The 27,197-nt window shown below is 37.0% G+C and overlaps 1 protein-coding gene across 1 annotated transcript in view; it reads left to right on the top strand.

Annotated features, from left to right (window-relative positions):
• Window positions 1-27,197, top strand: part of SNTG2 (syntrophin gamma 2) — a 209,788-nt gene that overhangs the window by 46,409 nt on the left and 136,182 nt on the right. The gene's annotated exons all lie outside the window — the stretch shown is intronic.

Genomic DNA, 27,197 nt, shown 5'->3' with positions numbered 1-27,197 from the left:
ATTTGGTCCTGAGTTTATAGGGAGTTAATTATGTTACAGTAATTAATTTTACCTCACTTTGTGACAAAGACCCTGAATTACATGCCAGCATAACAACATGTGCTGAGTCTTTTGTTTATGCCTTGGCAGAAGTGTCCTCTCCCTCCCAAAAAGATAAATTATAGGCATGCTTTAGATATATTTGCTACAGCTACCAGTTAAACTGTGAGCTTTTATATCCTTTGGTAAGGTTTTCAGCAAAGTTTAGAGTTAGAATTTTTTAATATAAAGTCTGTTTATTTCAAACAATGATTTTATGTGTTTATTTACTCCTTTTTACTTAAAAAAACTCTACCAGTGACTCCAGTGGAATAGACTGCCTGAAGGCTTTGCAATATGTTCAGTTCAGCCTTATTCTAGCTGCAGTGCAGAGCTGCATCTCTGCAGGGGATCTCAGGGGGACTCTGCAAGGTATAAGAAATCAGCAAAAGATTCTGCGGTGTGGAGAAGGGTGATCACCACGGAGGCACAGCCTTTTGTGGCTGGAGAAAATTGTTGTGGTAATTTGTTCAACTGTCCAGTAATTAAAACCATCTGCTGTCAGTTATTCCGCTGTTTGCCCACATGCTTTCACTAGCTCTGGCAGGAATCTCTTCCAAGACTGTGCAGCCTTTATTCTGAGAGATACATACCTTCCTTTTTTGGGTAACTTTGGCTATTAGACTTGGTGTTTCCAAAACTTTTTAAATAACTTACATGTTCCTAGGTTCTGTAGCAGGCAGGTTCTGAAGGGTCTAAATTCAGGTCCTTGAAAACATCAGTTGTGTTGCTGTTGTACTTCTAAACATTGGTGAAGATTAAGCAGAAGGGTGATCTAGCAGCTGCCTCCACGTATTTGAAAGGCAGTTGCAAAGCTGATGGTGACAATGTCACCTTAGTACTACCAGGTACTGTAATAAGGGTGCAAAATGCACCTTGGGTTGTTTGGCTTAGAAGTAGGGGAGCAAATTCCCCTTGGAGGATGGGGTATTGCAGCATGAGAGCAGGTTGTTTAGAGGCTATGGAACACCTTTCCATAGATTTTCAAGGCTTAGCTAGACAGAGCAACACCTGAATTGGTGGCTTGATGCTGGATACGTTCCCACTTAAAGCTCAACATCGTACAGGGCACCTCCAGAGGTTTTTATTGACACAGTCCTGAGTCTTGGCTCTGGAGTGGGTCAGGCTGACTCCAGCCTCGGGGTCACTCAGTTCAGCCAATTGCTCACGGGCCGCCCATGGGAGGGAGTGGGCTCAGCATGGTCATCACTCTCCTTCTAAGCCACGCACTCCCACATGCTCCTTTATCAGACCTGACTTATAGAGGCTTACAGTAGAAAATAAGTTCATTTCATTATTTTTTTTCAATTTGCAAGAGGCCTGGTCTGACTTTCCCTTGGTTGCTGCTGCCTGAGCAGTAACAGGAATTTATGGGTAAGGCACTACTGGGCTTATACTTTCAGAAAGGCCACCTGTGGAAACGATGCAATTGTGTGTGGGGATGGGTGAATAAATACCATTTTTAAATGTAATTTGTCTCTTGGTTGCTGGCAATTTATATTTTGAGGAAAATATTCTTTACTTGCTTAGCAAACTGCAAATACTGAAGAATCCATTAATCAAATCAGTAGCATGTAGACATAAAGAGCAGACAGGTAAAGAGAAGGCATCAGGAAGAGACTCATGTTTATTTTTATGATTGAGTGTGTATGGGCAGGGCAGTCAAGTTATGGCTTGTGGTTACATCAGAATCTCTGAACTAGAAAAGAAAATTATGAAAAAGTAAATCTAATTGGGTGAAAAAAAGTGTTTTAATAGGGATTGTTTTTTCAGTTCTAAATGTGAGTTTAAAGTTCTAAATAGTCTGGAAATCTCAAGGAACTATCTATGTGCTTCTATCTACTGGTGTTGCAGTACTTTATTCTAATGTTAGGCATGGGAACTGAGAGCAGGAAGGTCTCCTGTGCTACTGCAGAGTTATGAGGTCATTTGATCATCTGGAGGAATAAATTTCCAATAGAGAAAACATTTGTTTCTCAAAAGAATGTAACTTTTTTCATCTGTTCTGCCATTTCTTATCCAAATTCATGGACTGTGCACTCTCTCAGAGCCCACTTTTTTACTTACATGTGCAATGGTGTATACCACTGACTACTGAGCAATAACTCCTCAGAATAACAGATAAATATACAAAGGCTTCAGGCATTCAGTAAAATACATTTCATTTTATGCTGAAGGAAAAACTTAATCCTTGGCAACTCTTGCATGGTTCTAACAGATAAAATTAAATTACTGAAACATGAAAACCTGCTGTATTAAGAGCAGCCTTTAAAAATTGTTTTCTCAAACAGTGTTTTCATGTGGAAAATGATTCATTTAGCACCTGCTTATGTGTGAGATTGCTGACCTAGTAATTGATTGCTTGAACTATAAGTTTATAAACAATATAGGTTTTAGTTTCACAAGTGTATTAGCTGGCTGTCTTAAGTATTAAAAATTTCTTCAGGTATATGGAACTAAATTGTTTTGTTACTTTGCCTTTCTTAGAAGACAAAACATAACTGCTTTAAAAGTGAAATGTGCATATTTAAATTATTGAGAATAATCTCTTTTAAAAAGATTATTTTTCTTTCCTTGCAGACCTATCTCTCAGTGAATAAATGAGATTTTGGCAGATTTTCTCTGTGTAGAACTAGGTTTCTGATAAATCCCTTATTTGTAGTTCAAGTGAGTATTCTTTTTTTTTTTTTTTAATAAAGATGTACATTGCTTCTTTAATCGAATGATTAAAAAAATAAGAGGACCAAAATCCATGCAGCAAACACTATATGTATTCAACAGAGACAGTGCAGATAAATTAAGTTCTGGAAAATTCTGGATTTAAAGGAATAAATAGGTGTCCATTTTCACTTGAAATTTGTCATTCTACTTGTCAACTTCTGGTTACAAAATACATATTTAAAATTTTTCCCATATAAGTGGTTAAAAGCAAAAAAAAGATATTCCTGTATTACTTATTTCAAAGAAATAGTAGAGATGTTCATCTCCCGTTATGGTTTTCTTTAACCCAGGAGTCTGTTGTCAGACCTTTCCAACAGGATTTTGGAAGAACTAGTGTTATTAGTAAGGAAATGTGAAGTCTTGTCTCTTTGTCAAGAAATATTTTATCATATTTTATGTGCCTGATTCACTCACAAATAGATACCTGGGTAAAAGGTGAATTAGTTCAGAAGGCACAGGTGGTAAAGAAGGTGTAAGGTAAGAAGAGAACCTTGATTAGGAAGCATTCCTACTTTAAGCAATAAAATCAAAAACTGAACCTGATGTGTAAAGCTGGTTGTTACTGGAGATTCAAGTTGGAAGCAGTTGCTGGAAATGCTCTGGGGTTTGTGTTGCAGGCAGAATAGCTGCTGAGCTTTGAACATTGACTGAAAAAATAAATCTACACCCAGTGGCCAGGGATTGATGTGCATCCAGGTAAGTACAGCTATGGGACATCCAACAGAGCTCCAGTGCAAAAAGTGGGTAGGATTGATTCTGGCCCAGCAGGATTGTTGAAAGTCTCTGGTGTAATTTTCTGTGTTTGCTCTGCCTACAGACCAGCTATTTGCAGTCCCAGAGCTGCTGGTTCCAAACCAGGAGCCCTATTCTGGTAGCAGACTCATGCCTATATCACAAGAAATATTTTCATTGTCAGTCACTGACTAGAGACTTGTCTTGCCTTGCTTAGCTTCCTGACAAGGCTTATCAGGCATACTTTGCACTTTTCTTAGGCTTACATGCGGCTGTTACAGCTTCTTCAACTGTAATAGCAATTGCATAGTGACCAAGAAATTGTTCCCTTATCTGTTTTGATTTTAGTTTCGTATTGTAGAATTGTGTACTGAAAAGGCATTTTTTCCCACAGACTCTCATGCACTTCTTGACTAATAGTGTAATAAGCTGCAAACTCCATGTAAGATGAGCTATGACCACAGGAGAAAGGTATAGTTCAGAGGATCAGGGGCATAGAGTGACAGCAAAGCAATTAAGTTGTGATCACAGAAGATGATACACACATATCCCTGAGATATAAACAGCTCAGAAATGTTCAATTACTGATCACAGAGGGATTGAATTCTTTGGAATGAAGTAAAATTTGCTTTAGGAATTCAAAAAAGAAAAAGATCCAAAGTATAAAATATAAAAAAGCATGATATTATATTAAAGTTAAATGGTATGTGGAGCTGCAGACCAAGGAAGTAAAATTTTTTTTTTTTCCTCATCTCTAAGTGCTTCATGATCTCAGTTTTCTTCTGTTTGGGTTGGTTGTAGTTAATTTCTTGCTCTGTGGAAAAAGACAGCAGGAAAGTTGGCTGTGCAATGAGATGCTTGAAAAAATTCCAAGACAGCAGCTCAGACTTGGCTTAATTCAGCACAGCTATGGAGGAATGTACACAGATATAAAAATTAAGAATAATCTGAGCATGAGAGTGTAGTTTCTCATTGTTTTATTTGAAACAAATATGAAATTCAGTTTTGCTGACCACTTCCTGTAATTAAGGTAGTTTGCAGCCTGTGTCCATAGACAGTTTCATGAAACTGAAGAGGTTGTAAATTGGGAGATCGGAGAGCTGGTATGGATTCTTACGTTGCCCCTCCCACCAAACAAGGTTTAATTAAATCTTGACAACTTGTTTACCTAAGGGTGCCATTGCAGTGCTTGGAAAGAGTGCTTTTGAAGTGCATGTGTATTGATGTTACTTTTTCACCATCCTGCATTTGTGTAGGACGCACCACTACCACATTCTTTCCAAGTGTTTTTTATTAATAATCTATCAGTTTTGGTTTTTTCTGCTTTGTGTGCTAACATTAAAATACTTAATTTATGAATGGTGTGCTCATAATTTCAGGATATATTAATAAATTGTAACTTACTTATCTATTAATAAAACCTTATGGAAAGACTTGTTATAAAAAAGTTCTCGCAGTATTCCATCTAGTCTCTCCTTTTTTCTCCAGATTCCTTTTGGCACTTCTATCAAAGACTGAGAAACAAAATATTCTTAGCAAATGAGAAATCATTTGTGGTGAAAGAAACCTTCATGTTGATGTTTAATCTCTACTTCACTCCTAGTGGCCTTTATCATAGCTGTTAGTGGAGTAATGGAATATAGTATCATTTCTTGGTAATACAGGTAGAATGCTAGTGTGAGTAAAACTCCTTGTACCATAAGTATTTTATAGCTACATTTATTATGCATGATACACATAGTGTGCCTTGCAGTAATCAGAAAAGACTAATGGATTTGGTATGTTACTCAGAATTAATGATATCATAAATAAGTATTTAGGAGGATAATATACATAATATGGGGGGCACACAGCAACCTGTCAATGCAAACTTAGGGGAGCATAAAATGACCGTTTAAAATGTTTATTGTTTCAGTGGAACAAGTGAAAATGTGAACAGAATCCTGCAGGGCTGGAATATTTGCTGAAAAAGTAAATGTAATTTGTGCTCTGAATATTCTCAGAATTATGAGTTTCTGAGAAAAAGAAGAAATAATCTTCACAATGACTTAATTGCTACAAATTAGATTTACTGGAGAGACTTTCTGAATTGTACTACAAATAGGAACAAAAATTATGTAATCATCTTACCTCCAGCTGATAAATGTTACACTGTATGCCATAAGCATAAACTGAAATTAAAAAAAAAAATTACAGAAGGGGTGCAACTGAAATGTAGTGAATTTGTATTCATTGGCTCTGTCACACAGCAAAAACTATCTTTAATAAATATCTTTGTTATTGACTCTGTTCTTTTTCTGATGTTGTCATGCAGAAGTTCAGAATCCTTTCACACAGAAAATCTTCTTTGATCCACAGAGCTATTTCTTCCACAAAGGGACTATTGTAGAAAATTGAATACCTCGCAAATTTTATATAGCATGCTAATAATGGCTTGAAAAAATTATGTTCTTCACTATGGAGGACACTTGAATGTTTCTTTTTCTCTTGCATTATTGGTTGGGTTGGGATTTTTGTTTGGTTTTTTTGGTTGATTTTTTTTCCTCTTCAAAGTCATCTTTGAAACTTTTTTTAGTTTAGTTAGCTTTCATGGAGCTGGATTTAGCATTTTCAGAATAATGATCAATATGAAGTCAAATATTTTTAATGGAGTTGTTTTCTGTACTGAGTAGTTGGGAGCACGGGTAGTAATTTTTATCGTTTCTTCCAAATATTTTACTTTATTGCTTTATCTTTGTTGTGTCAATCTGATCTACATTTAATTCTGTCTATCCTACAGCAATAAAACTGGCACTTTTTGCTCCTTCCTGCTGTCAGAAGGCTTTTGGATGTCATAAACTTCCAATTTCTTGGAAGGAGTTAGGATTATAGTGACTACATGAGCTTTCTCACACCTTCGTCTTTGCAAAGTTTTCAATGAGTAGCAGACTTCCTGTCCTCTTTTGCAGTAATGCCCTCAGATAAAACCCCACATGGAATACTTTCCTGAGACTAAAAAGTAATCTGATAAAGCAGCCTGGAGAACAGCCTGAGGATCAAGATTTGGTACATGGGTCTCTGTGTGAGGTAACATAAGCAGTATATGATATGAATGCTTGTACAAGCAGATCAGTTTCTTACAGGTTTTAACCTCCGCTGCACAGAGTTGCCAAGCAGTTGGTTGAATGAATCCTGTGAAAATTGTTTGTGGGAGTTGACATAAAAACCTTGACAACTGAAGTTGGTTGTGCCTAAATTCAAGTTAGAAAATCACTTGTCAGGATGTCACAAAGAGCATTGCTACAGTACTGTGGTGATGTTTTCAGGCTCAGCAAACACTGATGCAGATAAGCTACCAGTTTCTCTATTGTGAGCTGCATTATAGAATGAAGTTCTTCATATAGTGCTGCTCTTAAATATTGTAGTAAAATTAATCTATCAGGCTTTTCTGACAGTCTTCCTACAAAGAAGGCCAGAAATCAAGGATGGAAAACTGATCTTTTTGTGGTCAGGATTTACAGTACCTCTAAGTACACTTCAAATGCAAGATAACAAAATAGAAGTTAAGAATTCAAACAGAAGCAGGTTCTTACTGAGGTCAGAGCTGCAGTCCGACCCCACCAATCTGTTTCTGATAGTGACAGTGCAAGACACTAAACCATATTCTAACTTTGGAAACTGTTTTCCTTTATTGTATCCAATTTATCTTTTCAGTAATACTGATAATGCAGATAAATGCTGTCAGCCTGGAGAACCCTTGTGATGACAGATTTCCCAAGTTTACTACCTGCTGTCTAAATGAGTTATTTTTGTTTGCTTACTGAGTTGATGCTGTGTTTTTTGCTGCACAGAGCTTAGTGAAAATGGTATTCCCCTTAACCCACTGTTGTTACAATCTTAAAACTTGCTCCTATTCTCTGCAGACTCTTACTTCTGAGAGTTCCAAATTTCTTTATTTATGTATAGGGCAGCTGCTCAACTCCTTAGCAGTACACTTCAGAGATACAGAGACTGGAACTACATGTAGAAATTGTGCTATGTGGAATGGATGCCTTGAATTTTATCACTGGAATTTGAAGAGAGATTCCAGAGTGTAGTTTGTTGTGTGCTGTTTGGTGTGGATGATCTTAAGTTTGGTATTCAGAGCTATCATTTCTGCAGTTGAATAATACAACACTTCAGCTTCAGGATTAGAGACTGTTCTCACATGCATTAATTTCATAGCACCCCCAGAACTGGAGAAGATGTTGCACCAATCCATTACCAGCTCAACAGCCATAACATGTAATAGTAATTTTAGAACCTAATAGGTTTCTGGCAAAACTTCATTAATTTCTGTTCACAACAGATCCAGGAACATTTTAAGTCAGTCATGCAAGTATGGGAGTTACCGTATCTGTTACTTTCGGTGTTTTTTGCAGAGAAAATCAATGCAAAGATACATACACTTGTCATTGTTATGGTGTGGAATTGTTACACTATTAATTAAAAGTTTATTTCAATGACAGTTTATGTGTTAAAGGTTTTGAGGCAGTATATGTGTAAGGTTTACTTAAATTATTTTGGAATGATGTATGGTTAAAAACACCTCTTCAGAAAACTGATATATTCAAGAAAGATATCCATGCTAAATATATAAGTAAGCATTTGGGTTGTCTAATTGTATCTATTACATTTATCAGACTAAATGTGGTTTGAAACTTTCAGGCAAACTATTTCTCTTTTCTATTACAATTGCAGTCTAAAATGTATTGATCTTTATTTACCATAGAATCATAGATTGGTTTGGGTTGGAAGGGAACTTGAAGATCATTTAATTCCAACCCCCCTCTACCATGGGCAGGACACCTTCCAGGACACCAGGCTTCCACCCAACCTGGCCTTGAACACCCCCAAGGAATGGGGCAGCCACAGCTTTTCTGGGTGCCCTGCTCCATTGCCTCATCACCCTCACAGTAAAACATTTCTTTCTAATATCTAATCTAAACTGGATCCCTTTCAGTTTAAAACCATTCCCTCCTCTCCAATCACTTCATACTCTTGTAAAATGTCCCTTTCTGACTCTCTTTGGGTAATGGAAGGCTGCTGTAAAGTCTTCCTGGAGCCTTCTCTTCTCCAGGCTGAACAACTCCAGCTTTCTCAGCTTGTCTTCATAGGAGAGGTGCTCCAGCCCTCTGACCTTCTTTAGGATTAATTGTGTGGCTTTTTGTTTGTTTGGTTTTTTTTTGTTTTGTTTTGGTTTGTTTGTTTGTTTTTTTTTTTTTTTTTTTTTTTTGTTTTTTTTTTTTTTTTTGTTGTTGTTGTTTTTTGGGGGGGGGGCAGGGTTTTGTTTTGGGGTTTTAATATCCTATGGGAAATTCATCTGACTTTATGTGCAGCTACAGCTTGGGTTTTAGGGAATTTCCCCTTTCATCTCCAAAATATCCAAAATATTTCCTGTTTCATCTCCAAATTATCTCCACAATAATATAAGCAAGGAAAGCTTATTGTGTGTGTTGAGGAATTTCCCCTTTTCTCTCCAAAATATCCTAGCAATGGAAAGTTGTAATAGTTGTTTTCATATGCATTTATTAGCTTGAGGTTTTGCAGAGAGCTGAGGATTTGTCTTGTACAGAGAAGCGATGTAGGCTCAGTAGACAGCAGTCCCAAGAAAGCACAGAAATTTCAGTGTATTTATACCTCTGCATACTATCTGCTTTCGTATCTTTGAGAAGTTATTTCATTTACACATCTCTCTGTCAGCATCCCTGTAATTTCATTATGAATATTCATATGCCATAAACAGATGTGCTATGAATATTTAAAATGTGGGTATATCTATATGTATGAGTGCCTACAGATATTTCTGCTTATGACTGAGAACAGGAGGAAAATATATACTAAATTGTGTCTTTTAAGTACCTGTTGCAATCATTTAAGTAACCAGATTTTTGAAATTAATCTTTAAAGTACTTAGAAATTTACTTCCATATTCTATCTTGTTAAAAAAATGTCTGAATTTATTTCTTGTCTTTCAAGTTAGCAAAGATTTTTTACACTTAGTGTCTTGTAGTATTGTGTTCTATGCAGACAGGAATATTCAGAGATTTTATGTTCAAGTTAGACAGCATGTCACACACCACAGAATCACAGCACGGTTGGAAGAGACCATGGTGGGGTCATTTGGCAATCAGTTCCAGTGCTCAGTCACCTGCACAGTAAAGAAATTTTCCTCATGTTCAGGTGGAAACTCCTGTGCATCACTTTCTGCCCATTGCCTCTTCTCCTATTTCTCAGCACCATCAAGGCGAGCCTGGAGCATCCTCTGACACCCTCCCCTTCATTGGAAGGCTTCAACGAGGTTCCCTCTCAGTTGTGTTTTCTGAGGTCTTAACAGACCCAACTCTCTCACCCTTTCCTTGTAAAAGATGTCCTTTTAATTAAGAGGTTTTGTGTCATCTTTTCCTAGTGAGGGTGGCTTAATCTGTAAGTAAAAAATTGTCAGTGATAAAGTCCAGTGAAGGAGTTTTTATTTTACCCAGGAAAAAAAAAGAAAAAAAAGAAAAAAAAAGGGAGTTGAAATTTGAAGAGTTTGAATTACTATGATACAAAACTTCCAAACAAAAGTTCTAAGGCGTAAGCTTCCCTTGTCATTGAACAAAATGAAACTTTGAGGGTACAGGAAAATTTGCCATTTTGCAAAATTGTCTTTATGATATTTATTTTTGACTTCTCTGGACAATGCTTTGACACAAGTTTTTGCAAGAAAAATCTTCTACCATTTTTTATATCTCTGCTCTATAAGCCACCTTCTGTAACCTCTTCCTGTTCCACCCAGGGGAGTTCTGGAATCAGTGTCTAGTTTAAATCTGGACCAGATATAAAAGACAGTAAAATTTTCACTGGGTTAGTGAAGATTGGTAAGAGAGGGAGAAAAAGTTGATCATCTCTTGCTGGGAACACAGGAAGACTTTAAGACTTCTTGTCATGCAGCTTGAGAGAAGCTGGCAGAGTAATTATGTATTTTTTTCAAACTATCTCTTCTCTTGATTAGAATGACAGATGGAGAAATAAAGTAGAGAAGTGGTAAGGTAAAGAGGAAGAATCTGAGTTTATGGGGAGAAAATTATAAAGTGAGGTATTGAAGAAGGATCTCATCTGCTTTGATGAATCCTTTTTTATGTTTAAGGACCTGTTGGTTATGTCAGGGATCAACATGAATTGATTCATCCTATGGTATGCAGTTCCTGCAGGAAAGGGGGATCCAGGACAGCTGGTTTCTTTTCAGAGATGACCAATAGCATGTATAGAAATAGCAAATAATGTTTCAAGTGTTAGATCTACAAATGAGAAGAGTTCTTATTATCATCATGTCAAAAGTGTGTGTGATGTGACATAAGATCTCTACAAAAACTATCCAGGTTCTGGGAAAACACTGAAGAAACACTTGAGAACCAGTGTGGACAGAGTGGTCACTCAGAGGCTTTTGTCAGCAAGTGACTGACAAATGCACTGCAGATGAATGAATATCCCTTCTGTCTGCCAGCCTCTCAGCATTGCAACTAAAAGAGAAGACTGAGTGTTAGTGTAAGGTAAGTTATTAAGTGAAAGAAAAGATAAAACTTTAGGTTTAGAAACTACAGTGACAACTGTATGGTCAGTCTTTTACTTGGCAAGTTTTTTATTTGCTCTGTGTAGATTTAGAGTGCAATTTCTAGTTTCTCTTCCTAATAAAATAATAAAAATATTTGGAGGTGAAACTAAGTGATCTTTAAGATCCCTTCTAAGCCAAACCATTCTGTGATATTTTATTAACTAAATCTAAGTATTCATGATTAGGAAATGCTTGAAAAATCCTGGAGTAAAGCTTGGAGTTTCTCTTTTATTTTGTCAATCTAGCATCCATGAATATGTATTTAAATTTTATCTGTATTTTTCTTCTTTAAATTCAAAATAAAGGCTAATTATTTTTACTTGATTTATAATCCATGGGAAATATTTTCCAGCTATTCTGTGTATCTGTATAATGTTTTGTTCTCTTTAATTAGTGGTGTATTCAGTGTTGCCTACTGTTACATCTCTTCAGTGTCCTCAAATACTAGTCCATTAAGATGTCACTATCAAATGTTTTGTGTCCAAAAATGAAATCTCTGTTTATTAGCACATGTTGTTTCTTCAAGTCAAATAATAACTTCTTAAAAATGTTAGACTGTGATTGTATTTAGTTCAGAGAAGATGGTGAAAGCAGAAATATTTATTTGTTCATTTGAAACTGCTTCTTGTTCATATGCGGTTGAACTGAAGAAGTCTGAAAACAATTTTTCTTAGAATAAAAGCTTCAAGAAATCCCTTGAAGTCCTCAGAGGTGCACACTGTTCTGCCCAGCTCACAGACATTTAGTGGAATTGGTGAGAGGTTTCTGTTGTACTAGAAGCAGTTATGTTCCTGCCAGGGATTATAAACATGGCAAGGAAGTTGACAGTTACAGAAATGTTTGTATTTGAATAGGTAGTAACCTTGATTAGAGGAAAACTTCCCAATCAGTGGGTCTTTTCCATTGCTCCCATTTACACATTACACTTTTGGTAGGTTTATTTAGGTATATGCTTAATTCTGGCTGCTTAATTTTGCTTTTTTCATATCACTTGTTATGATGAATATGCTGCCTTCAGATTGACTAGATCTTGCCCTTCACATGTTCTCTCAACCTGAGCCATGTTTGAGCAATTGTCTTCTTTTTCTTTCCTCTCTTGCTTTGCAAAGAAACTATTTCCTCATATTGTTCTTATCTTTAATTCAGTCCCTTGAAGAGAACTCATTAGAATTAAGCACAATTTTAAATCTTCATCCTGCTCCAGTTTGCAATCATCTTATGACATTTTTTTGTGCAGTGAGTGTACTACATTAATAGTTCAGAGGAATTCTGTGCAGCATATTTTCTCTTCCAGCCATGGAGATGCTAATATTTCTAGTCTTGACATTTGTAGTCTCTTAACATAGAACCAACCAAATCTTAAAATTTTATTGAGCAAGGGCAATTCTTGCTCTTCATATTTTAAACTTTTTTTTTTTTTTTTTTTGGTACTAATGTTATCTTCTATCCTCCTGCCATTACCAATATTCTTTGAAAAAACCTTATAAGAAATTACAAATGCAGTCTTAGGAACATTTTGGCAGAAGAGCATCCTTTGGGGAATTCCCCAAGCACACTCCCTGTTTCATACCTTTTTCCTTGAGTAAACTGTGCCATGTTTTCTAAGACTTGTCTCTTGCTTTCTATTTACTTGTTTTACTGACATCTCTGATAGGTTAGCTCTATCTAACTTCCCATCTATAAGGACAGGGTCGATACCAAATTAAGTTGTATAAGGCAATTGGTGTTATAATGAGAATGTGTTAAATCATGTTTTGTATTTACACTGTCCTGTAATTACTGCTTTTGTAAATTATATGTCTCCTTGTATGATCTGTGAAGTCAGAGTAGGAGATCATCCTTGCCAAATTCCTTCCTCTGGAAGGTAATACAGGTACTTTACATACACAGTAGTCTCTCCAAATCTTTATGAAGGAAATAAATAATTGCTTGCAATAAACAGAGAGAAGTATAAAAGGTAATATGTAGGGTAGCATAATTTGTTGTGCTTGTAATTATTTTATTATTTTAGTTTTTTTAACTGAAACATCCCATAGCAATGCAAGCTTGCATGTCAAAAGGGCTTTTAATTATCAATTATACATCCTTGCAAAAGTGCAAGTGGAGTACAGGTGGTTTAACAGACTTGGATACTCATTGCAAATTTTTTAACATGGTACTTATCTCGGTAAACTGACTGAGTAAATATAGTATTTGTGTGCCTGTGTAAATACTGGTATAGGCATGTATAAAAATATGAGTACAACAATTGGAATGCAATTGCCTTATTTTATTTTTTTATTTTCCTTATCCCTTCATAAAGTTACTATGGAAAAAAAAAATTGTCCTTATCCTGATCTGGAGACAAATACTCTCCAGAATCATGTCTTCAGTATATTAAAGATATGTGTAAAGACCCATTGCAAGACTCTGAAAGCCACATTCTGTTACACTAGGTAGAAAGAGAAACCTTGTTTTGTCAGCATTTCCCAACTGTTTGATCCATTGCCAGTTCATCACATTTAAGGGTCAGACTCTCAGTGGAGTATGGAACAGGAAAATGAAGCACATATAGGCAGAAGATTGAATAAACATGACAAGAAACGAGCTTTTATATATGAGTACAAGGCAGGAAGCATTAGCATAAAGCAGTCAAATTTGTATCTAAAGTGGTCTGTGTCTTCATTTTACTGTTTCTGTCTTGATGATGAATAGTTACTGTGAAAATTGAAGTATTGGGGAAAAAATTATTACTGCCTTTTTTAATTAACACTTTGTGTAGCTATTACAGTTTTGAACTAAGCTGTGAGTTTTGTGTACTGTCTGCACAATATCTGATTCTTCTTCCTTATTCAGAACACTGGTATCAAAGATGGAGCTGGGAAGGAGTTTGCATATTAGGATCAATTAGAGTGCAGGGGAAATACAAAAAAGAAATTGAAAACTGACACAGGTTAAAATCAAGGTCTCCTAGTCACATTTTGAAGGCAGGTCCATGATTTTTTTGAAGATACATTTAAAAAATGGGTATAAATTGTGTTGCTATTATCTATAATAATAACAGTCTGTGCCAGCAAAAGTCCAACTTCATTGTGCAATCAGTATAATTTTGTTAGCAAAGTACAGTTTCCAGTTTGATGAAAGGTTTTGAGTACAACACTTTAGTAAAGGCAGCCAAATGCCCCTTCAGTCAAGGTGGGTTACTGTTTGGCAGTCTTGGCAAACAAGCAGAAAAGCAGCCCTCTGTGCATGTAGATCCTAATTGTCTTGAGCATAGAGAGAATATTAAGTTTGGAAGAATAAGTGCTTCATCAATTATGAGGAGGTTCTTTTAATGAAGGCCATTTTTGTCATTTCTGTAGCAATAGGATAGTAATTTACATTGATTCAGGAGCACAAGTAATGAGTCCTTAGTATGAAATACTAGATTCCTCTAAGAGAATTTTGATTTTTGTTCACTGGCCTAGACTCTGCTGAACTGCCAGCCATTATGTTCCTCTACTATAGCCAAGTTATTTAGAGGTATATCATGGATTGATTTATTGAGTGACTCTTGCCTAAGAACATGATATGGCTGATGTATAATCAGGATTATAAGTGATAAAACAATAGTAGGTGAACATCCTTACAATAATATTTAACTGCATTGTAGATCATTGTAACAATGTGAGTGAAAGGTGAGTGTGATACACCACATAAAAAAAACTGTAAGATGTAGTAGGAGTATTAAGAGAAACATAACGGATGAGAGTACTTAAAAACAACAAGATGTTTATATTATTTGAATTGTAAATCAAAATAAAAAGATTGAATATGTAAGTTGATTGTGGTCATCTACGTCAATTTTAATGGTAATCTGTAATTGAACTATTGAGCAGAATCTGAGTGTTGAAGTGTCTGAGGCCTTTTAGGTGAAGAAAAAAGTTATATTTCTCTTCAGATCTAACTGCATATGGTGTTTTAAGAGTGTAGGGCTAATTCTGTACTGAATTAGGAATTGTGAAAAAGATTCAAAATGTTTGTGTTCAGAGGTACTTTTCTTCACATTTTAAGGTGTTATCTTGCAGGCATTTTTATAGAACACTAATGTGTATGTTTAATTACTGGACAGGTAGATGTGAAATCACTGTATGTACTATGGTGTTTCCTTGATCTGATAGAATCTCTGTGTAAGTACACTTAAGGAGAAGGCTGCTTAGGACAGAGTGTACTTTAAAATAGGTTATATGAACTTTAGGTAAAATAGGTTATATGTACTTTAAAATAGGTTATAATAGGTTATATAGAAAGCCATTCCTGTTAAAAGTGAGCATTTATTAAAAGAACTGCTGTGGGTCTGAGAGTAACCAATAATAAGAATTGCTGGCAATACTTCATTACAATTAAAAATTATTTCCACAAGTTTCATGTTCTGGGGTATCAATTTATTTAGTTAAGTAACAGAACTTGTAGATAAGTGTTACTGAACCTGAAAATTTTTATTTTAAAAACCAGGGAAAGACTATTACATTTTTGCCAGTACTCTGATGGAACAGAATCACAGCATCAACTAGGTTAGAAAAGACCTTGGAGATCTTCAAGTCCAACCTATGACCTAACACTACCTTATCAAGTAAACCATAAACCATGGCAGGGAGTGCAACATCCAGTCTTTTTTTGAACACCTCCAGGGATGGGGACTCCACCACCTTCCTGAGCACCTTTTTCCAACACCCAAACACTCTTTCTGTAATTTTTTTTTCTAATGTCTAGCCTAAATTTCCCCTGGTACAGCTTAAGATTGTGTCCTCTCATCCTGTCACTGGTTGTCTGGGAGAAGAGACCAACTCCCACCCGGCTACAGCCTCCTTTCAGGGAGTTGTAGAGAGAGCAAACTTCATGGCAGCAAAGTCCTGCTAATCAAACCTGATTTTTATGACAAGGTAAGCCACTTACTTGATCAAGGGAAGCCAGTTAATGGCATCTTTTGGGATTTCAGTAAAGCTCTCAATACTGTCTTTCACAGTATCCTCTGGAATAAATGTCCAGCACACAGTTGGATAAACATCCACATCATGTAATGGGTGAGCAGCCGCCTCATGGATCAGACACAAAGGGTTATCATGAATGAGTGACATCAGACTGGGGACTTGTCACTAGTGGGGTTCTTCAGGTGCCATCCTCAGCCCTGTGGTCTTCAACATCTTCATGAACAACTTGGATGCAGGACTTGAAGGGGCACTGAGCAAATTCACAGACGATACAAAACTGGGAGGAGCTGTTGACTCCCTCTAGGGCAGGGAGGCCCTGCAGAGACCTCAACAGCTTGGAGGACTGGGCAATCAACAACCAAGGAAGTTCAACAAGTGCTGGATTCTGCACCTGGCATGGGGCAACCCTGGCTGTACAGACAGGCTGGGGCATTAGATTCTATAAAGCAGTGGCATGGAAAGGAACCTCGGGGTCCTGTGGACAAACTGAACATGAGTCAGCAGTGTCCTGGCAGCCAGGAGGGCCAGCCCTGTCCTGAGGTACATCAGCCCCAGCATCACCAGCCAGGCAAGGGAGGGCATTGTCCTGCTCTGCTCTGCCCTGGGCAGCCTCACCTTGAATATTGTGTGCAGTTTTGGGCACCGCAATGTAAGAAGGATATAACTTATTAGAGAGTGTCCAAAGGAGGGTAACAAAGATGGTGAAGGGCCTTGTGGGGAGCTGTACGAGGAGTGACTGAGGGCACTTGGTCTGTTCAGCCTGGAGGAGACTGAGGGGAGACCTCAATGCAGTTATAACTTGTTAGTGAAGGGAAGAGGAGGGGCAGATCCTGACCTCTTCTCTGTGATGACAAGACCCAAGGAAATGGCCTGAAGTTGTGTCAGGGGAGGTTTAGGATGGATATTAGAAAAAGGTTCTTCCCCCAGAGGGTGTTTGGGCACTGGAACAGCCTCCCCAGGGAAGTGGTCAGACCACCAAGCCTGACAGAGCTTCAGAAGCATTTGGACAAAGCTCTCAGGCACATATTGTGATTCTTGGAGATAGTGCTGTGTGGGGACAGGGAGCTGGACTTGTTGATCCTTGTGTGTCCTGTCCATTCCAACCCAGCATATCCTGTGATTCTATGATTTGAAGATAATGCTACCTCTTGAATTGAAAACTCTTCACACCAAGCATGAAATAGAAATACCAGTTTTCTATTTAATATCTTTTAACAATTTTTTTGGGATTAAACAAGGAAAAATAGTGCATCATTTCTGTCCAAATTAATTTATTTGCATTCCTAAATTAGGAATATAAATGTGCTTTCTCTAAAGATAAACTAATAATCCTGTATACCTTTGAAAGATTAATTTCCATCTGTAAAAATAGATGATCTGCTGTTTCATCCTATAGAAGGAAAATGGGTCTCATTTTGTAATGGTTAACATCTGGAGAATGCAGGATGCTTTCCTGACCTGAGTGATTATATTCTTGTAATTGTCATTAAAATTTTATCTCTTAAAGCAATTGAAGTTGTATAAAACACAAAAAACCCACAATTTAAATTTTTTTTTGTTAGAATTTGAGAATATTATATCTTACTCAATGAAGCTATTTTCAGAGATAACTATTGCAGTCAAGTTGTAAAACCTTTTGATGGTCCAGTCCAAGATATTCCTCGTGTTGAAAATTAATCCTAAAAAAACTTCTGAGTGATCTTCCATCAATCTGATGTGAAACATCAGAATATGGTGGAATATGCAAGTGGAACTGGAAAAGGAAAAATACCTCTTGCTTTAGATACATTTAAGCTCTTGTAGAGATGCAATTGGCTATTTTGCCATGTAACTTCTAAATAATGCAGTCAAAAGACTAATATTAGAGTTCTTTATTTCTAGAATGTTGAGGAACTAGAAGAAGCCAGGTAAATGTGGTTAGTTTGAATTCAGATGAAGAATTCATCTTCTACAGCAAATGACCAGGGTGGAGGAGAAGGGCATCTTGAACTGCTGCCTTCTGCTGGTGGGGAGAAACCCTGACTTCTTACCTAAATGTTGGTTGGGGTGTCCTAAGCTGTGCTGTGTGCTGTTAATGGGATAAGAACCTAATATACAAAACATGTTTAGTATGACTCATGGTTAATAATTTCATAACTTGATTGCCACCTCTTCATTGCACTGTGGCTGTTGTGTCTGCCTCAGAAACCTTTGAAAGCTTTGAGACTTCAGCATTAGTGGAAATTACACAAAAAACATACTCTGTATAAAGTTAAATAGTTCTTTGTTCATCATATATTTTAAAGCAAATTTATAAGTTGCATGCGATTTGAATATTTATAGTTCACGCTCTTACCTCTTTTGCCATAGTTGAGCAGTTGCCATGGTTTCCATTACACTGTCTGCTTTAGAGGCAAACTTCATAACCATGCTAAATGGAGCTAAGTGTACTACACTTGTAGTGCCCTCAGCTGCCTCTTGAATTGATCTGCATTTTCTACTGTCTCCCCTTATACCATGGAACCAGAGATTGGGGCTCACAAGAAATGCAAATATAAGTACACAAAATTAATTCTCTTCATCTGTCTTACCAATAAAGAACAACAAATTAAGTGTGTTAAGTGTATAAAGAAGTAATTTTTTTTTTTAAGAAATTATCTTCAATTAAATGTGGGTGACACTATAATCTGTAGGCATAATAGTTCAACCTTTGTGCAGGGTTACTCTTATTTCTGAAAGGATGTAAATGGGGAGAGTTACTATAGTTATGTTTTGCAAGGATCAAAAGACTGGGGCAATTTGTACTGATATGAACTTCAAGGAGAGATGTTGAAAACTTAATTTTTATACTTTTGGCATCATAACTTTCAGAAGATTTAGCTTGCTAAACCTGTCTTTATCAAGGGTTTCTGTTTCATGTCTCTGGTGTATCTTTAGTTGGGTTTAACATGTTCTGAACCTCAAAATGAAAAGAGGTCTCCTACACCTAAGCATTTAGAAAGATCACATTCTGGTCTAATTTTTTTGCCAATCCACTTTGATTAAATATAGATATGTATATATATTACCATTAAATGATCTTGTAAAAATTTATGTACTTACTGATTCATTCAGAAATGCCTTAACAGACATCTGCTATGTAGAGGTAGCTCCATGTGACTTTACAAGCCTTTGCATATTCACCTTTGCAATATCTTCAATATTGATTTTCATGTGATAGGTGATAAGGATTTGCAATTTACTAAAAATCAGATCCTAGCTGGTAGGGGGAGAAGGTGACACACACAACTCAATAGGTGCTTTTTAAGTGACTCCTGTATAATGAGCATCAAGACAAACTGATCAATTTATAGCAAATAAACCTAATATCAAACAGCTTCCCCCCACACCCTCCCCAATGGCAAAATCTTAATTCCAGCAAATTTCGTACTCAGAGCAAGATTGTGACTCAGTAGGTATATTGCTGTTGACAGTAGTGGTACCAATATTACACAGCAAACGTGAAATAAAAATTCAAACTCTAATATACTCTAATATACTCTATAAATACTTCTATACATTTAAACAGATAAACTACTTGCCATGTGCAGGATCCCCAGATTTGAGCATGCAAAGGGAGAGTTATGCAGAAGATATGTTTTATGCTGTTATTGCAAAGCTAAAAATAATTTTTAAAGCTTTACATTTAGACATGCTTTTTGTAAATTACTTGTGCAGAGCCTCTTTACAACTTCATTGTGTGTAAGAGATGCTCCCATACAAGCTTGAGCTGCTCTCTTGACCTTGAAATGTGCTCATTTCTCCCCTCCATCAGGCTGCTCTGCTTCTGCTTTTATTCTCTTCTGTCAGTCAGCTTCTCACTGATACTAATTGCTGTGTTATAGCCTCACATTATTAGGTCTAAATTAGATAACCTGTTGGTGAATCCAGCAAATGCTGAAGAATGAATTTCTCTCTGGGTTATGTAGGTTTGTAGGGGTCTATGAACATGCATTGTGGGAGAGGTGCCTCATGGAGTGCACGTCTGCATTCCCACCTATGTCAAAAATAGGGATGTTAATTATGGTTTGTGGAGATGCCAAATATGAACAAAGAGCTGTTATGTAAATAAATTATATTAAAATAGTGCTTAGTATAGAATTGTGTCTTTTGCAATGGGTGGTTACATCTGGAATAAGGATAAAGGATGAAATAATATATGAGAACAGCAGCATTGGTTGTTTCTGCTGTGTAATGCTAAAGATTTGAATACTGCTTTCCCTATTATTTCCTAGTGAAAGTATTAACTCTTATTATGCAACCATCTATTCACCACTGAATGCACTTCTTTTTTTTTACCTCAAAGGTGCAAAAAGTATGTGCATTTAAAATGAGTCATTTATTCCAGAGTAACTGTCTCATCATCAGTCTGCAGTGTGATGAATGTCTGTTGCCTTATGTCTTTTCATACTATAATTGTTTACTTGAGGGTAATAGCAGACCAGTGAGCAAACTGCTGTGGAGGAGCTGTTAAACTGCACACTCCTACATGCTGGGAATAGCAGCACTCCTGGGAATAGCAGCACTTAGGCTGTGACTGGGTAGGGACAATTTTAAAGTAATTTTTTATTACTGAAATAAAATCAGTGGAGATGAAGGGTGTACCTAATGTTGAAGTACAGTGTGAGACTTTACAGTGAGTTTTAATGTTTAGTCCTTTGTTCCTGTGGAATAAGACATTTAAAGACTAGGGCTGAACTTTCTCTGTTGCTTCCCAGGTTCTCTATTGCCATTTTCACCCACTCTTGTTTTGGTAGGAGTACAATATGTTTAAATCATGCTCTCTGATTCAGCAAGTTTTAATTTGGTAATATGAATTAATAAAGTAAAGGTTTTCCATGTCCTCATTCCAGTAGTGACAAAGTTGATGTGGAAAAGGTGGCATAATTTAGGTATAATTTGTTGATATTTTTCTTTCTTCCAGCTTTAATGGTGTTGCAGAAGTATGTTTTCCAGAACAGAAACTGTTATGTTTGCATTTTTGTGAACTGTATTGCAGTATAATACTGAAATGTCTTCAGGCATTGCTGTAAAACACAAACACAGAATGATCTTACTTTTTGCCAGGGAATACAGTGAGCAGACTATACTGCTTTTTTTTCTGTATATGCAGCATTATATTATCGTGCTTATGTGTTATTACTGCTGGTGCTAGATTTTTACCCTTAGATGGTAAAACACTACAAACACAAAGTCTGTGATACAGTCCAATATAGTTAGTATTGCTCACCTTAATTGGAAGAATGCTGCATTAATTACACATTAGATCATTGAAAATCCTGGTATCTAGAGTTAGTAAGAAAAAAATGTGGTAGAGAGACTCTTTCAGCATGTGATGCTCAGTCTATCTATTGTATTGTGACATAGCACATAACTTTGTATTGAGATTTAAGGCAGGTTTTTCATTGTAGATTTATATCAAATACTGCATATGGTCTCAGATCCTTAGTGATGTTTTTTTATAGAAGAGTGATTTGGTTTGATTTAGTACACTTTGCAAAGAAGTGCACTATGGTCTTTTCAGTCTATACATAACTTTTTCTTATAATTCCTTTCTATATTGATAACAAAATTACTTCTATGAAAATACCTTTCTTGGTCTTTGAATCTGTTTATTTACTACTGGAGGCACTCAAGCTCAGTGTATTTGACTAATTTAGTGAGCTCTTCCATATGTATGACAAAATAATTCCTTTTCAGTGTAGAATGTAATTTTAAAACGTAGATAATGCCATCTAGTTGGGCTATCATTGCAATGTAACTTGTGCAGAGCAGTGTCCTGCTGCAGAGTGGCACTGAAAGGAAAGCTCTGACTGTGGTGATGGCAGTAGTAGTTTCCAGACTTTGATCTCTGGTCAGATGGGGGATCATAAAAGGGTACTTCCCTTTAAAGTGCTTTCAATTGAATGTTGGATTTGTACAAATATCATGAGGATAATTAATGTTGATCCAAGAAAAATCTTAACGGGTAAAAGATTCCTTTGGTGTCAGTTGGTTCTGTTCCTGGGAATGTTCCTGGGATCCCAACTGGAGATTTACAGTATGAAAAGGTAGTAAAGCAAGCACAGAAGGATGAGATGACAATGTCATGCATCCAAATGATATGACAACTGACCTATAATAATATTTTATTGAATAAGTCCATTACAAATTTCTAATACAGCTGTTTGAACATAATGCAAATGGTTGTGGAAATACAGGCAGCCAGGCACAAGGGCTTTACAGAGCTGTCACCACGCATGGATGTAAGACAGGGGAATCCAAGTGTTTCGTTCTAGATGGAGGAACAGTGCAACAGTGGCAGTGAAATATTGACAGTTCTCTTTTTACTTGCTCTAATGTCTTCATTATATTTTGTGGATGACTTTGTGATTTAGTTAGATCTTTTACAAATTGATCAAGTGATGAAATATGAAATCAAATTGTGTTCAACTGCATTATATACCAAGAGTTCTTTCTGGACTATGTTATACTTATTCTCAAATTATACTCAGATATTGTACTATGTTACTATTGTCTTTGTGTGCATAAAGGTAAAGCACAACTGAAAACTTCAGAAAGCCCACAGCATTCACTGCATTTGTATCTTCTTTTTTAAATGGTTCATTATAAATATGGGAAACTACATCTTGAAAATGCTGATTTAAATTAAGCAAATAATGCAAATTCTTCCACACTAAATGTATTCTATGTGATAAACCACTCATTAATTTTTTTGGCAACAGCTGCATTTATCTAGTCTGTCTCTCCTGAATGTGTTTATCATATTTCCTTGGCTAACCCAGCAAATATAATGAAAGTTTAAAAACAAAAAGATGAATGTAGAAAGACAAATTACAAGACAATAGTCCAAAGGCTTGGCTCTTTTTTCCTTTTTTTCCCCTACATTTTACTGACCAGCAACAGATTTCAGATTATGCTTGACTATGATGTTTGTTCATGAAAAAGACTTATTTGCTAAAGGGCTAAAGGCTTGTGAAGGTAATGGGTGTTATCTGGGAGCATCTGCACATAAACCCAGGTTGCCATGCCTTCTCTCCTTGTGCAGACTAAAAAATGGAGTGGTGATACATTTCCTTGGCTTACCTGCTGTTGTTCCTTCTACAGTTCAAGGATCCCTGCACCCATGAGAAAAGCCAGGCATTTTGAAGGCTGTGGTAGCAGCCAACTGAAGCACAGACAAGTTACAACTTCCCTCTCAGTACTGCAGAAAAGTGAGAGTTTCACATGGATTTTCAGGGAATTTGAGGAATGAGAAAGGATTTCATTCCTTGGTTTTTGCTCTTTCACAGAAAATTGTTTGTTTTGGCTTCAGGTAGTGGACTCCTGCCAACTCCTCGAGGACATCCTGGACATCTTAAGTGGTGAATTTAAATATGCATAATAGAAAATTACTAGTTAAAGGGGTTTTCATTTCCCTGCAGTAATAGGATAATAATGTTTGTGTAATTGAAATTATGAAGAAGAGTGATGTTAGCATCCTTCCACTTGGATATTTTTTGTCTGCCCTGGTAAGAGAGGTAATAAGGCAGTGGACACAGCAAATTCAAGTGCCTAACTTTTTTCATTTTAAATGTCCTGCTCAGTTTCAGGCTTTTAGAGTCAGTATTCAACAAAATGCAGCTTTCAGGACGAACAACCTGTATGAATTGTACAGAACCGGCTATTCAATGTAAATGGGAACATCTTTACCTGTTTGCATCTTCTACTTCATGAAGCTCTGCAAAATTTTATCTAACTATCCATAACTGATTCAAGAAATGAAATGTTTTTTAAATGAAGAATTTATGGCAGAACTTTTTAGATTATTGGAGAGATGTAATGATACAATTTTGGGAAACCATATTGATTAGCATTAAATGAAAATGATGCCAAAGTCTAAAAAAACCAAACAACAAATCCACACATTCAAGAGCTCAGGAGTATCCATTAATAAAAAAATTTGACAACTTAGACTATATTTTGGCAATACTTAGATAAATATCCCTATCAAATTATTTATTATCAAATTCGCAAGTCACTTTGTCAAACTGACTTGTGAAATTCTTCAAGAAATAAAAGTCATTTTAGGAAGTTGGTTTTCCTTTAACTTTGGTGACTTTGTTTCCAGTGTGTTAATATCAGAAAATGATTATTATTTTACTTGTGTATAATAGCTGCTAATCTGTTTGTAATTACCTAGGATGTCCTATTTGCTAATGCAAATAGGACAACAGTGTGCTTTTAATAGTCATTTGGAATTTTCCTGCTATTCCATGACTTGTTAATTAACATCAGTGGCCTGAGGTGTCCTGAGCTGCACTCCATTGCTATCTGATGGCAACTGTCATAATTTTAAGAGCCTATCTTAATTCTGTTTTTATTTTACTTTCTCAGATTTTTGCAATTTATAAAGTCTGGTTTTTGCTGATTTCTAATGACTTTCCTATCTTTCAGGATTTTTTTTTGTCTTTAATGGCTACTTTGCCAAGATATGCTTTAATCTTATTTTCTTGCTTATGCTGTTATTTTTTAGTTCTTTTGGCCTCTTGACCTCTCCCATCTGTACTTGTTAGGCTGGTGATCTGCCATTTATTTGCATTTTGTCACTGATGTTCCTTTCAGCATCCTTCCCCTTATTTGTTCTCTCTGTTAGACCTAAACTTTGTGAACAGTCCATCAAGTGAGGTGCAAAATTACCGAACAGGGCCTCTGTTCTGAAGTATTTTACAGCCAATTAATTCACTCATGTATTTTTAGAGGGTATATTCTCTAGCAGAAGGCTTGTCCTTCCATAAGTACATTTTGCTCCTAAGGTTTGCTCTTTTTTGTCTGTCCTCATCCATTCAGTACTGGTATGACTGACAAACTTCTAAACAATGCCTGTTGACACACACCACATTTCCATCCCTGGCTGGAGGTGTGGTTGCTCCTGCTCTGCATGTGCTCCTGCCACTTCCCACAGTCTGTTGGGTCTTGTCGCCGTCCAAAAGCCCCCTTGAGATCCTGCAGACAGTGAGGTGGAGGTCCCCAGGTGTGGCACACCCAGCTAGGCCCTGGTGGCCTGTGCTAAGCTGTTGATTTCAGGAGTAGAACTGGATTTCAGTAGTGTTCTTGTTAAATCCTGGGTACATACCTAAATGGTTTGCTGAGTTCAGTCTTGAGCAAGTTTTGAGTAACTGAAAAGTCACTTATTTTGTTAGATCACCTATTTTTTTTTACAGGTAGCCTTATTTTCCCATTTGATGTAAATACATTCAAATTGTTGTATTTTTTAAGACAGCGACAGCTCTTCATTCTACCCATTATGTGTATCCCCATAAGAACTGAAATAATTACAGTGATTTTACAAATTTGCTTATGTATGAGTATGGAAAGATTTCTACTTGACTGTAAAACCTGACCTTACTATGGTTAGTGCTATTTAAAATTTATCATGTTCACTTTGTTTTTAAATTAATCCCCTAAAATGGTTTAAAACACATTTGTTGACACGCACTCAATCTGACCTCCCATCTGACCCACCCCAGTAAGCCACTGTTACATTATAATTAAACTACTGAAATAAATCCATGAGACTGCTTTCCAAAATTCAGATATTCCTGCAGGATTTATGGTGTGCCTTTATATTCTTTTTGTGGGATGATGACTAAGGGCTTAGACAAGGGCTGTCTGCACAGTACATTTCATTTTACATTATCTTTGTGGATGGAAATGTACACAGTTGATGTTAAGAAAGGCTGACTTGGCTGAAGGATGAGGTCCTGTGGAGACAGGATGCACCTGAGATAGGATGATACTCTGGACATGAGCCAACAGTGCTCAATTGCAACCCAGAGAGCCATCTACACCCTGGGCTGCGTCCAAAGCAGTGTGGTCAGGAGGGCAAGGGAGGGGATTCTGCACTCTGCTCTACCTGGAGTGCTGCATCCAGCTCTGGGCTCCCCAGCACAAGAAAGATTAGAGGAGGTATAGAGTGGGGCTACTTGGTGAGATCCTTGGCAAGATCCCTGGAGAAGTAATAGAACAAATTCACCTGGAAATCCACTTCCAAATGTGATAGACAAGAATGTGTTTGGAAGTACTCTGCAATGATTTATATTGGGGAAATTTCACCTGACTGACATTATAGTCATCCCTAATGAAGTCATTGGATTGGTAGTTGGGGGTCTAAGAGTGGATGTTTATTTTGCATATAGCAAATTCTTTGACACTGGCCCCCATCATATCCTCACAGACAAGTTGATGGAGTATTTACTTGGTGAATGGGGAGGTGCAATTTAAAACTGACCACAGACAAAACAGTTGTGATCTGTGGCATGAAGTGCAAGTTGATGATGGTCTCTAGTGCCAAAGTGAGGAAATCAATAATAGATCCAGTCCTGTTTACCATCTGTTGACTTGGATGTTGGGACAGAGAAAGCCCTCAGAAAGTTTGCAGATGGTACAAAACTGGGAGGACTGGCTGATAATATCAGATGGCTGTGCTGCCTTTCAGGAGGACAGGCACTGGCTGGAGAATAGGCTGAGGGGAAGTTCAGGAAAGGGTAGTGCACAGTCCTGCACCTGGGAAGGAATAACTCCAGAGACAGTAGAAGCTGACAGGATGGAAAGCAACTTTACAGAGTTGGTAACCAAATTGAACTGAGCCAGCAATGCAGCCTTGTGGCTAAAGGCAGCAGCTCTCTCAGCCAGAGCATTGCCAGCAGGTGGAGGGAGGTGATCCTGCCCCTCTGCTCAGCACAGCACTGTGAGACAGCATCTGGAGTCCTGTCCTATCTTGTGCTCCCCATGCAGGAGGGATATGGACATGCTGGAGCAAGTCCAGCAAAGGCCCAAACAGATCAAGGAGCATCTGACATATGAAGAGAGGTGGAGAGGGCTATGACTGTAGAGCTAAAGAAGGGAAGGCTCAGAGCAGTCTTACCAACATGGAAAAATTCCCAACTGGCAGGTGGCAATGAAGACCGAGCCAGAATGATCTCAGAAGTGCCCACTGAAAGAGGCAATGAACAAAAATTGGAACACAGGAAATTCTGTTGAATTGAATTGAATTCTGTTGAATGAGGATTATTTTTTATTTTTCACAGTGAGGGTGGTCAAACACT

The sequence above is a fragment of the Onychostruthus taczanowskii genome, unplaced genomic scaffold (genome assembly GCF_017590055.1).
Source record: "Onychostruthus taczanowskii isolate IOZ18803 unplaced genomic scaffold, ASM1759005v1 scaffold11, whole genome shotgun sequence".
NCBI classification, from domain to species: domain Eukaryota; kingdom Metazoa; phylum Chordata; class Aves; order Passeriformes; family Passeridae; genus Onychostruthus; species Onychostruthus taczanowskii.
The sequence above is the reverse complement of the archived record's forward strand: the minus strand, read 5'-3'. Positions and strand labels throughout refer to the sequence as shown.